This window comes from Neovison vison, chromosome 9 (assembly GCF_020171115.1).
Source record: "Neovison vison isolate M4711 chromosome 9, ASM_NN_V1, whole genome shotgun sequence".
Taxonomy (NCBI): Eukaryota; Metazoa; Chordata; class Mammalia; order Carnivora; family Mustelidae; genus Neogale; species Neogale vison.
Genome location: NC_058099.1, coordinates 32,580,291 through 32,593,324, shown reverse-complemented (window position 1 = coordinate 32,593,324; position 13,034 = coordinate 32,580,291). Strand labels below are relative to the sequence as shown.

Sequence of the window (13,034 nt, the reverse complement as noted above, 5' to 3'; positions counted from 1 at the left end):
CGTATACATGAGGTGAGATTCATCGCTAACCAGAGTGCCTCTAAAGCTGTATTTCAAATAGTGCTCCCCCCCCCCATTTAAAAAACAGCTTGGGCTGACTTCTTATCAGATTGGATTAGTTTGCCACTGTTTTTTTTCCCCCTCTTCTTGTGGCTGCGGATGTGACCATGGCCAGAAACCCAAGTGTTAATTTCTTGTCCAACAGTACTCATATTATTAGAACCACTAACAACCCACTGTTCAGATAGCAATCTTCTTCTTTTTTTTAAGATGTATTTATTTGACACAGGGAGAGAGAGTGAGAGCACAAGCAGGCAGAGCAGCGGGCAGAGGCAGAGGGAGCAGCAGGCTCCCCACTGAGCAGAGAGCCCGATGCGGGGCTCCATCCCGGGACCCTCGGATCATGACCTGAACCAAAGGCAGAGGCTTAACCCACTGAGCCACCCAGGCGCCCTCAGATGGGAATCTTCTAAAACCACTTGTCCATTTTGTGAGGATTAGTTTTGTTCAAACTGGTTAATATAATCCACAAAGCCAATCTGGATTAATTAGTCTGGATTAATTTGGATTCATTAACCAGGTTAAATTAACTATACTGAACTCCTGAAAAGAGAGCAGGGGCATCCTTGCCATCCCTTCTCGGAGTACTTTCCCCTTCTCTCCAGAGACTTCCGGAGACACGAGACACGAGGCTGTCTGACGGCCTGAGTGGTGTCGGTGGGTCTGCATCTGCCAAACTTGAGCAAAGCCGAATGATCGTCTCGATAGAGCTCTTCCCTGTACCCCAACAAGCGTCTTGCACACCTCACTTGGGAGGCCACCAGAACAGAAGCCGGGGAGACCAGCAGGATTTCCAGGCTGCACAGGATGGTAGAGATCGTCTAGTCTAACCTCCTCACCTTTCAGGTGAGGAAACAAGGACTGGGTGAAGGATGTAACTAGCCCACCGCAGAGCCCAGAGAGAATGCAAATTTCTAGCTCTTGATGTGAAAACCAGCTGCTTCCATGTCCCCGCCTCAGTCCAGCCCCTTCCTCGGCCATTCTCGGCTCCCTGCACCTCTCAGCCCTCTGCAGCTGTATCCCCCGTGCTACGAGGTCAGCCACTGGCTCTGAGGCCGGCTGGAGGTGGCATGGAGGTGGCATGGAGGTGATGTGTGTCCCAGTCAAGTTATAGGTGCTATCAGGATGGGAAGGGGGGGACACATGGAGCCATCAGTAGGCCACGGTTCCAAGAGTCGCTCTGCTTCCCTCTGTAGCCTTGATTCCTTGTCTGTGAAATGGGACTGGTTAAACCCAGCTCCTGGGTTTGCTATTTGGATACCCATGAGGTCCCCCTGATGTCTGTGGGCTGGGAAGTGACCCCTGAGGGGTGCTACAGTTATCCTTACACTCTGGAAGGTTTTTTTTTTTTTTTTTTTTTTAAGATTTTATTTATTTATTTGACAGAGAGAGATCACAAGTAGGCAGAGAGAGAGAGAGAGGAGGACGCAGGCTCCCTGCTGAGCAGAGAGCCAGATGCGGGGCTCGATCCCAGGACCCTGAGATCATGACCTGAGCCGAAGGCAGCGGCTTAACCCACTGAGCCACCCAGGCGCCCCACTCTGGAAGGTTTTGTTTAGGCGATGGGATCTGGGGGGTGAGATCTAGAGTCTGTGGAGTCTACCTCCGACTGCCAACCAGAGCCCTGGACACTGCAGGGCTTGGAGCCCCAGCAGCCCAGTGGTCCCCTGAGGTGCCGACCCAGGCCTGGTGTGGCGGTGAGCAGCTGTGGGCATGGATCCCGGGCCTTCCAAGGCAGGCCTTAAGTCCTGCTCCTGTCTCCACAGCTCTGTTCCCCCCTGCTCTCATCCGCCTCATCTCCACATCCCTCTCCCCTCGTCCACGCTGTCTTCCTAATCTCCCCACCTGACTTCTTCTAAGCTGAGTCCCATGTGGGTGACCCTGAGACAGAAACATCCCTTCTTCCAAAACCTTCAATGGCTTCTCAGTTGGGCATTCAAAGCTGAGGTGTGGCCCAGGAGTGAACCAAGGAGAGAGGTGGGGGCAAGGTGGGGGAGAGAAAGGGGGACAAGGGCAGTAGGTCTGGGTGCAGACAAGAAGGGGGTGCATTTTCCTCCCTCCCTCCCTCCCTTTCTTTTTTTTAAATTTTTAAAAATTTTTTTATAAACATACTCTCTATAACTCTACAATACCTCCCTTTCTTTTTAAAGATTTTATTTATTTATTTGACAGAGAGAGACACAGCGAGAGAGGAAACACAAGCAGGGGGAGTAGGAGAGGGAGAAGCAGGCTTCCCGCTGAGCAGGAAACCCAATGAGGGGCTCCATCCCAGGACCCCAGGATCACAACCCAAGCCGAAAACAGTTGCATAATGACTGAGCCACCCGGGTGCCCTGGCGGGGGTGCATTTTCTATAGAGAACTTAAAAGCAATAATAAGACTAGAAGTCTGACCTTTTATTATCATGATCTGCCTGCAATTCTCAACAGAAATGACAAAACACTCCCCTCTGCCAGGCCAGGCTGCTCCTGCCTCCCCTGCCCTTGGTGACTGCCCAGGACTGGATACTACGCCCTGGACCAAGCCAAACTGGACTGCGTTTGCCACAGCCCGAACAGGCTCAGCGCGATCCCCGTCAGCAGCCCTGGCTTACACTGGTTCCCTTGCCAAGTCCCTCCAGCGCTCTGCACGCGCCCCACTGCTGCCACAAGGTTCAGCTGAGCAGCTCCCTTTCGTTGTCTTCCCACACGCATCCCCGGGCACCCCTTGGCTAGCCACAGCTCCCCCCCCCCCCCGCCCAGGCCATGTACGGACCCCGCAGCATCAGGTTCTCATCTCCCAAGGAAGACCGAGGAAAGGAAGCACCCCGTGCAATCTGGAACCCGCAGCACGGCAAACCATACTAGCAGAGCCCCCGTCTCCCTGTGTGACCTCGGACCCATCCCAGATCCTCTCCAGCCTCAGTTTCCTCCTGTCCAAGGGCCATATCCTCTCCAAGGGCCCTCCTTTCCTTGTCCTCAGTCACCCACTTCCCTTGGCCATAACCCTGCACTTTGCCACCTTGTGAAAATGTTCCACCTGCTTCCAAAGTCACTAATCCAAGCGCCCCCTTGCTGACCGCCCATTGGGCGCTGCCTCAACTCCGCTGCCAAGACGGGACACAGCCTCTCCATGAGGCCAGCTCCGGGATGGCGTCTGGGCCATCCGACCTCAGCCGCTTTCTTGTGTCCAGTGATCTGGGACACCCGCCCACAGCTCTGCCCCCGAGAGACGCCTCCTCTACCTCATCCCCGTCCATCTGCCCCTCTCTCCTTTCCTTCCACGAGGTCCGTCACCTCATCCTCGCCAGAGACCTCTTCACCCACTGACCTCTTTTGCCATCAGCCACCAAAAGTCTGGTGCGGGATGAACCAGGATACAAAACCCAAACCAGGACAAGTATCAGTGGGGTGACGGCTTTCCCACTACAGCTCTTCTCCTCCCGGGGCCCTTCCCTCTGCAAGGCAGGTCCTGTGACGGCACAGCCAGATCCCAGCGGTTGCCCGTGTGGCCTCCTCCTCCTCCTCCAGCCGCCCATCCCCAGCGCTCCTTGTACACCATCCACGCAGCTCTCACCCCACTGCTACCAGCGGCTCTCACCTGCACACACTCACCTACCTACCATCTTGGCCCCCATGTTATCAGAAGATGCCCATCTGAGCATGTCACTCCACAGCCACTGCTCCAGGAGCTCAAGGGTCTGGCCCACTCCACCTCTCTGGCCTCACCTGCCCAGGAATCCGAGCTGGAGACCCTCAGAACTTTCACGTCCTCAGAGGTCCACGTCCGTCAGCCTCAGCATTGTTTCCTTGGTCCAGCAGCCTCCCCTTCCCCCTGACTGGTCTTTGAGATCTCAGGTCAAAAGTTCTTCCTTTGGGGCATCTGGGTGGCTCAGTCAGTTAAGCGTCTGCCTTGGGCTCAAGTCACGATCCCAGAGTCCTGGGATCGAGTCCCACATCGGGCTCCCCACTCAGTAGGAAGTCTGCTTTCTCTTCTGCCCCTCCTCCCATTTGTTCTCTCAATCTCTTCCTCTCTCAAATAAATTAAAAAAAAAAAAAAGAGTCCTTCACTTAGAATAGCCTTTTGCAGTTGACCCTGAACTGGACACATTCTCTGCTCTGTAAGCTTTGATGCCGTCTCTTCCCCAACAGGCACCTGTTGCAGGTTTTGTGGGACCCGAGGATTACTGTCCGTTGCCTCTGGTCTGTGACCCCACCACGGCAGCACCTATGTCTGTTCTGCGGTGTGCCTGTAACCCCAGCGCCACGCCGGGCTTCACAGGCACTCGGTGACCCATACGCAAATAAAGGTCTCATTCACAAGAGTAAATTGAAAAATAACTTTGTAGGAAATGAATGTGTGGGCCTTTCTGGGTGAGGCTCTAGGGTGATTGATCTGTGTGGGGCAGGTCTCTGTGGTCTCTCTCCAGGGTGGGCCGTAAGTCAACCTAGTCCTGATAATGATCGTTAACAAGGATGAGGTTAATGAACCAGCCAAGAAGTTCTCTGAGCTCTTTCCTGTCCATTATCTCTCCAGCTCCCCTCCAGGCCTTCCCCCCATTACTCATATAGCCCTGGGCGTTTAATGACCAGTCCACAGGGGCATTTCTGAACTCTGAGCTGGCGTTATGTTCATTTTGCAATGTGAACACTGTCTTCTTCAGAAGGGCCAGTGCTTAGGAGCCTTTGCTTTGTGAGGTTGGGTGAGGAAAAAGCGATGGATGGGTTCAAATCCCAGCTTTATCTTTTGCTGGCTGTGTGACCCTGCAAAAATCCCTTAACGTCTCTGGGCCCCTGTTTCCTGATCTGTAAACAGAGGATAAGACTATCTAGCCAGGAGGTTGACAGAGGATTAGATGAGTATATGTACATTAAAAATCTAGGGTGGGGCCCTCCTGCTTGTTGTTCTGATTGATTCCAAGACACAGTTTTTTGACATTTAACATCTCTGAAACTGAAATGCAACTTAGAGTTTGCTGTCTTTCCTTTCTTAATGGGTTATAAAACAATGGCATATCTCACAACAGATGGTACCCTGCATCCAATAAAATATGACAGGAGATTAGTTTCTTTACTTCCCTTGTAAAGAGGCGGGAAGGTGTATGAGAGCCCCACGGACTGAAGACCAAGAGAGGGCATCACTGAGGGAGAAGGGTCTGTGGGGGTCGGCATACTGGGGTGGGACCCTGAAGCATTTACAAGGCCCCTGCCCTAGCCAGCGGGCCCTCTGGACCTGTTCCTGCCATCCCAGTCCCACTCAGGGGGTGGCCCAAGTGCCAGAAGAACACTTACCCTTCTGGACCTGACCCTGTGCTCCTGCTGCTGGGGCCTGCGGTCCTGCTTGGACAGTCTGCTCACCGTGCGGAGAGTGCTGCCAGCCACCTCCAACCCCCGTCTCTGTCCCAGGAAGAGTCCTAGAGCCTACCCCAGACACCTCTCCTTCAGTGCCGCCTCCAACCAAGCCACCCCTGGTCCCGGTTCCCAACTGTCCTGAAGGCCAGCAGGGAGGATATCATCCAGGCCTCACCCAAGGCCACCCGCTGTGGGTGCCTCCTGGAACCCTCTAGCCTGCTGACGTCAGACCCTTATACTCTCTGCATTATACTGTCACATATATTACATGCGGACAACTTGTTCTAGAAATAAACGTCAAATAGCGTGCAAAAATTTCAAAATATAGAAAAGACAAAAGTAAAAGCGATAATCAACCAGCTTCATGTGTCTGCGTATTTTCACATATTCACAAGTGTGGACATACATTCTTCTCCCATATTCAAACCCAAGCAGGCTCAGTGCCCACACCGTGTTCACCGTGTTCTCTGCCTTGCTTTTCCAGGTAATGTGACCTCGCGGACCTCCTTGACCCGGAACTATTTCTCCTCAGTGACTTCACGGCGCTCCTGTCTTCCACCCCTTCCCCTGGCACGTCCCTTAGCTCTCAGCCCCTCCTGGCCAGGTCCTGAGGCCCAGCCCATGCGTACGGCCCTGCGTTTCTGCAGGCACTCGTCCTCTTCAATGGGACAGGGCTGTGACTGGGTTATGGCTGTCCTTGGGCCCCCTCTAAGCACAGCCACACCCCCCTACAGAAATACTCTTGAGCTCTTAAATCAAGGGGTATAAGGTGAACAGAGGCTATCTGTCCCTATTAGGTTTGATTGGAGGCCTTTTAAAATAGACCAGATGTTCTCTGAGACCCAGAAGGATGCTGGCCCTGTGTTTCTTGAACTGCCAGGGGCTCCAGACATCACAATAAGCAACAACAAACAGGTGCCTGACATTTTAGAGTTCAGAAGTACTACCATGCTCTTTATCCAATTTTAAGCCTCACAACCACCCTATAAATTAGGCAAAGCAGGTACTTATCTTTGGGCCATTCTACAGATGAAGAGGCTAGGGCTCAGAGAGGTGAGCCATTTACCCAATGACCTTCTGCACTTTCCTCCCCTCCCATGTCTGGCTGACCCCCATCCCACTCACAACCCAGCTGGGACATCACCTCCTCTGGGGGCCTTCCCCACCTCCAGCCCCACCCAGGCTAGGTTAGCTGCCCCTCTTTGAGGGCCACAGCTCCTGGGCTTCCCTATCAGAGCTGGAGCCCCCCGCCCCCCTCCCGGCTGCGCACCCTTGCAGACGGTGCTGCGTCTGGTTTCTCTCCATCATTCCCTTGAGCACAGGGAAGCCTCAGTAGATGGCTGCTGGCATGAAGATCGTCACAATCATCAAGGCAGGAAATAATCTCCCCACTTTATGGGTGAGAGGAAGGGGCAGAAAGAAGGGACAGGACTTGCCTACAGAGCACGTTTTAGGCCAGATGCGGGCTCCCTCCTCGGGGGCGTGGCTTCCTTCCTTCCACTGTCTTTTGCTGTCTGCAATCTTGGACTGCAGGCCACTGCCCCAGGTTCATTTCTGTCTCCTCCTGCACTGGCTGGGCCTACCTGGTTCAGCCAGGTGTGAAGGGGCGTGTCGTGGAGGTGCTCTGGCTGGGGCAGGCTCAATCCCCCAGCCTGAGCCAACACCCCGGGGGGCAGCCTTAGGGACAGCAACAGTAGCCACCCATCTATTGAGCACCTCCGTGTGCCAGCACTTTCCACTTACACCTCACTTCATCCTGCAGCTGGCACCATTATGATGCCATTCTGCAGGTGGGGCGGGGTGCGGGGGCGGGGAAGACCCCGGCCCAAGGCTCAACTGGTAGCCGGCTGGGCCTGGATGCTGGGACCACATCCCTAGCAGCAGGAGGCCCCAGGAGTTTGCTGGCACCAGAGCCAGAAATAAATGCACAGTCAGAGTACAAGAGACAACTCCCAGGGGGCCTGCAGGCCTGGCAGGGCCCCAAACTCTCGCTCCCTGTCTCCTGGCCACCTCCCACCCAGGGCCCACGGGAGGGCTGAGACTCTTGAGCTCAGGGAACCCAGGCCTGCCCCAGCAGCCCGGCCCAGCCGGCAGCCCAGCCCAGCAGTCCTGGGCCCTGCCTGTGGGTGGGGTCACGCCACTTGCCAGCCCCCTGCAAACTCTGGGCTCAAGGCCAGACCGAAAGCAGCTGCCACATCAACCCTGCACAAGTTCTCAGCATCCTATTTCTTGTCAGAATGAGACCTCACCTATCTGTTCCCAACGAGGTGAGAGATGCTCCACAAGGCCCTACCTTTCACTGAGCCTCGCTTTCCCCATGTGTGAGCTGATGCTGGGGCGGGGTGAGTGCGGGGGTGTGGCCCACGGGAACCCACCAACTGACATTCCAGTTAGCAGAGCACAGTGATGAAGACCCTGGATTATTTCCACAACCTTCTCTCTGGAGCCTGATGACATGGCTTCAGGTGGCTGACCCTGTGCAAATGGCCCAACCTCATCTGTGAAATGGGGAGAACAGGACTCCTGGGAGGCTCAGTTGGTTAAGTGGCTGGCTGCCTTCAGCCCAGGTCATGATCTCAGAGTTTTGGGATCGAGCCCCGCATCAGGCTCCTTGTTCAGCAGGAGCCTGCTTCTCCCTCACCCTCTGTTTGCCACTCCTCCTGCTTGTGTTCCCTCTCTCTCTCTCAAATAAGTAAATAAAAGCTTTAAAAAAAAAATGGGGAGAATAGTTGAAAAAAGGCGAAGTAAATATGCCAAAATATTTATATTGATTACCTGAGATGAAAAGAGAAGATACAGATAATTTATTTTCTGCTTTCCTTTTTTTCTAAATTCCCCATTACCATCAAGTATTTATAATATAAAAAAAACTTTCCCTGTAAATTAACTTTATTGAGATATAGCTTACATATAATAGAATACACCCATTTTTCTTAAAAAGTAGCAATAACAATGAGAGAGTATCTATCTTCCACCATGCTTTGAGGACTGAATGGGTTAATGTATGTCAAATCTTAGATGGTTGCCTAGAGCAGAAGTGCTATTAAGTGTTTGTTCAATAAATAAGCTAAGACCAGCCTGGCTTCCTCCTCTTCCTCCTTGTGCTCACCTGGCCTGGACCCTTCATCCTCATTCCCAGCACCTACATCCACTGGGTCACTGCCTGGGTCCAACACATCCCCCCAGCCTGGATTATTTCCACAACCTTCTCTCTGCAACCCAGAAGACACACACTGACATCAGATCTGGCCATGCCCTGGCCGTGTCCCACGGCTCCTCACTGCCCTCTACTAGAGGCCCTGGGTCCCCTATGAGACAGCATCTCATCTCAACAAGCTACCTAATGTCTCTGTATCTTTGTGTTTTTTTTTAACTGAAAAAGAGAAGTAAAAAGAGTACCCCCTCCTCGGGGCAGTAGAGTAGAGCTGGCTCAGTCAGTAGAGCACAAAACTCTTGATCTTGGGTCACGAGTCCGAGTCTCAAGTGTGGCATGAAGTCTACTTAAAAAGGGGGGGGGAGAGTACCCCCCCACAATGATGAACAGGGCAGGGTCCAAAATCTGACCACCAGGGGCACCTCTTACCCATCTCCCCTGCCTTCTCTGTCACTCTGTTCTCGCCTGCTCTTCCGTGAACATGCCAGGCATGGTCCTACCCCAGGCCTTTTGCACTGGCTGTTCCCTCCACCTGGATGGCTCTTCCCCAGAAACCAGCCCAGCAACCTTCCTCACCTCCTTCAAGACTTTGCCCAAAAGTCTCCTTCTCAATGATCCCCCAACCACCCAATTTAAAACTGCAACCCCGTCCTTCCACTCCCCTTCACATGCCTGGAACGTAACTCCCGTGTTTTATTTGTTCCACCCCATTTATCACCATTTTCCTTTACTTACTGTTTATTGTCTTTTCTTCCCTATCAGATTGGAAATTTCTTTAGGATAGATTCTGGGGGTCTATTTTATTTACTGTCAAGACTGCTGCCTCTACCCCAGGAAATACCAAGCACAATGTTCAATAAAAGAACAGCTAAATGACTAAATGAATAAATGTAAAGGACATTTAGGACAGAATCAGGCAGGTGGGAAATACTCATTGTCATTAGTATTTTATTAGTATTACTGATTTTTCAAGGTGAGGATCCCATGCCCTTCCTCCTTGACTTTTCCAAGCTTATAATCACACTTTCCTAGTCTCCACTGCACCCTGCCAATCTCTCAATTATGGTAGGGAGCACAGGGCTCTTTAATTATATCTTTTTCCATTCAGACTGCACTGAACGAAACTGCCATTTCTTGTTAAGTCAAGAACAGTCAGATATTGGCCATTTCCCACAGTTTAACCTAATATATTTCTCATGTCAACCTGCAGGACCCTAGGAGGCACCTCAAGTCCTCGTACACAGTAGATGCCCAATAAATGTTTGTTCACAGAAGGCAAGCCACCTATTCCTGGCCCTTCATACTAGGTGTGATTGCAAAGCACCTCTAGTCTGGTCTGAAGGAGGCAAGGAACAGCCTATAGCCTTAAAATAACAACAGAAGATCCTGCTGCACTATTTTTTGGTCTTCCTGAAAAATCTCTGTCCCCTGATACCTGGCAAAGAAAAATAGAAACAAAGCCACGCCACACTCCCCTGTACAACAATCCAGCTTCCGGCCATCTGGAACTAACAAAAGTCAAAAGCTGAATGAAGCCCCTTCCAAGGGAAAAAGACTAGCTGCAGTCCTCTAAGAGGATTCATTTAATGATGGGGGAGGAAGGCTAGAACATTCTTTGGTTATCACCATGTTCACTGTTCCAACACAGGCTTCAGTTACAGAGATCTGTTAGGTCCTTAAGGCGGGTTGTCAGAGCTGAAAGAAATTCAGCAATCACTGACTCTATGCCATTTCACAGATGGGGAAAGTGAGGTCAGAAAAGGAAAGGGGGGGCACCTGGGTGGCTCAGTTGGGCATGCACCTTTGGCTCATGTCATGATTCCAGGGTCCTGGGATGAAGAAACATGTGAGGTCTGCTTCTCCCTCCCCCTCAGCCCCCCCACTCATGCTCGGGGGCTCTCTCTCTCTCTCTCTCTCAAATAAATTTTTAATTAATAAAATCTTAAGAAAGAAAGAGAAAGAGAAAGGGAAAGGGACTGAGCCAAGGTCTCACTGTGGGGTACATGCAGAGTTCATCCTGGATGTATGCCTAACGCCTACTGACTTGAGTCGTGAGCTTTCCTCTTGACCATGCTGCTTTTACGGCAGCCCGATCCCAGCAATGGAAGCTTTAATGCTACTATTTTTTAAGCTGCGCTTTCAAATGAAATACTTATTAAACCTCAGATAAAACACCAAAAGCGTCACTACATGAAAACTTGTTATAAATAACAGCACTGCATTCATCTTCCTCTATAGTTATTTCCTTAAGGTAAAGTCCTCAAAGGAAGAAGTCTAGGGGCAAAGGGCAGTTTGAATCATTTTCCTGGACTCGTGTAACAGGCTACCACATAGCCTTGCAAAATTAAAGGCTGCTGGAGGATCCCCACAGCCTTGCAGCAGGGAGGTTTATCCTTTTATATTTATTTTTGTTCATTTTATAGGAATAAATACAGACCACTTTCACTTACTATATGGTATGTGTCTTCCAACAAATAAACAAATACTCTGGTCTTGCAATCAGAAACCCGGGGCGTGGCTGCTGGCTGGAGTGTCAACTTGGACAAGTCATGTCCCCTCTGGGGCTAGGGGATGCCTATCTAGACAATGAGGGGGTTGAAGCGATGATTTCTTCCGCTGCCTTTCAGCTTGGACATGCCATAATTCCACAGTACATTTTCAAATTATTAGGATAGGATGACTTTATAATAGCCAGAATCTACCAGGCCCCTAAATCAGGCCAAAATGCTGAGCAGGAAAACAGATTATACACATGTGGAGATGACAAGACACTTAGGTAGCACTTAAGCGTGTGTGTTAGAGCTACGTTCGAGGGACAGCACATATACTTAGTCTGCTTTTACGAGGGGGTAATAATACTCATTTGTGGTCTAGCTCCAGGTTCTGTGAGGCTCCACCATAACCAGAGGGCACAGTCATGGCCACACTGCCAGTCAGATCAAGAACCCCAGACTTGCAGTCAAAGGTAGTTCACCCCCCCCCCCCCCCGTAAGTGCTCCCCCAGCCTCTGCTCACATCCCTCTGATGACACAGAGCTCACCACACGCCCAGGCAGTAAGAAAGCTCTTGGGTGACGGCAGGTCACGAAGCAGACAAGAAGGCCCAGTCTTGGTTCTCAGAAACTATTCCCTCCATCAGGGCAGGCAACAGGAGGAAATGAAGAGGCACTGGAGGCAGGAAGGGGCTGGAGAGGGGCTCCTATGGCTCCTCCCCTCACCCCAGACCTCTAAGGCAGCTGCTAACCCAAAGGCATTCCGAAATACAGGAAGTGCACATACTAGCCCTGATGCGGGTGGGTTCTGAATGAGCCCCAGGCTCACTATTACTGGCTCTGGGGCAGACACCTCAGCTCCTGCCTCTTCCCTTTTCTCCCTTTGGCTCTAGCCAGAGAAAGAGTGCTGGGCTTGGAGCTGTTCAGCCCGGAAGTGAGCAGATTTAAGGGACCTGATGATTGCCCCAGAGTGGAGGAAGATGTTGTCTGTGTGCCCAGAGCAGGACCAGCAGCTTCCAGCTGAGTGAGATCCTCATCATAAGAGGTGTGTAATGGGAGCAGCAAGACCTTCCAGAGGGGATCTTACTGAATCACTGGGCCAGACACCAGAGGTTTTTTGTTTTTTGGTTTTTTCAACCCTGAGAGCCTGGAGCCACAGTCCCTTAGACACGTGCTCTGTCCCAGACCCAACCCCACCCAGACACAGCTCTCTTGGCACTGTCGCCCCTCTGCGGTCCACACACATAAACCTGATCCAGCCCTATCATGCCTGGAGGGGCAGGGAAGGGGATGAGGGTGTCCGATACTATGCTCTAAAACCTGGTGGGTTCATGGGTCTGGTCCAGGCAAATCTGCAGCTGACGGTCCCTTCACTCCCAACTCAGGGCTCCCCCAGCAAGGCAGACTTGGCCCGCCGGCTTCGAGGGCCCTACCCTACATGCCTAGGGGACCCCGGGTTGTCGCCCCCTCCAGTTTCCCATACCTGGAAGCTGAGGCCCTGCGGGCCACCCAGTCAGGAGGGGGAGCGTCCAGGGTCCCGCGGGGCCACGCAGGCCACCGAGTGGGGAGGGCTGTCGGGACTGGCTGGCCACACCCAGCGTGAGCGGCCCTCGCTGCGGGTTGGGGTGGGCGATGCAGACAGTACCGATCCCAGCCCCAAGCCGTCGGGAGCCTGGACCTCAGCGCGGCCTCTCTCAACGGCGCGGAGCGCAAGGGGCCACCCTTGCGCCCGCTATCCCAGTGAGGAAACTGAGGCCTGGAGAAGAGCGGTGCTTTGTAAGGTCACGCGGGGGTGACGGAAGCCTCGTCCCCCTGCGCCCCGCCGGGTCCCCAGCGGCGCGCCGAGCCCTGCATCCCGCCCAGGGCGCTGCAGCCGGGAGGCGCTGCGCGCACACACCGCGCGCACCGGGAAGGCAGGCACCGCTGGCGGCGCGGGGCCGCCCTACCTTGATGACGACCGCGCAGGTGGCGGTGGCGGCAGCGGCGGCGGCGGCGGCGG

At 52.9% G+C, this 13,034-nt stretch overlaps 1 protein-coding gene across 1 annotated transcript in view; it reads right to left on the bottom strand.

Moving 5' to 3' along the window:
* Window positions 1-13,034, bottom strand: part of CORO2A (coronin 2A) — a 53,170-nt gene extending 40,136 nt beyond the window's left edge. The window contains exon 1 of the mRNA XM_044265278.1: window positions 12,982-13,034. The gene's annotated coding sequence lies outside the window, so the exon portion shown is untranslated. The remainder of the gene's footprint in view (window positions 1-12,981) is intronic.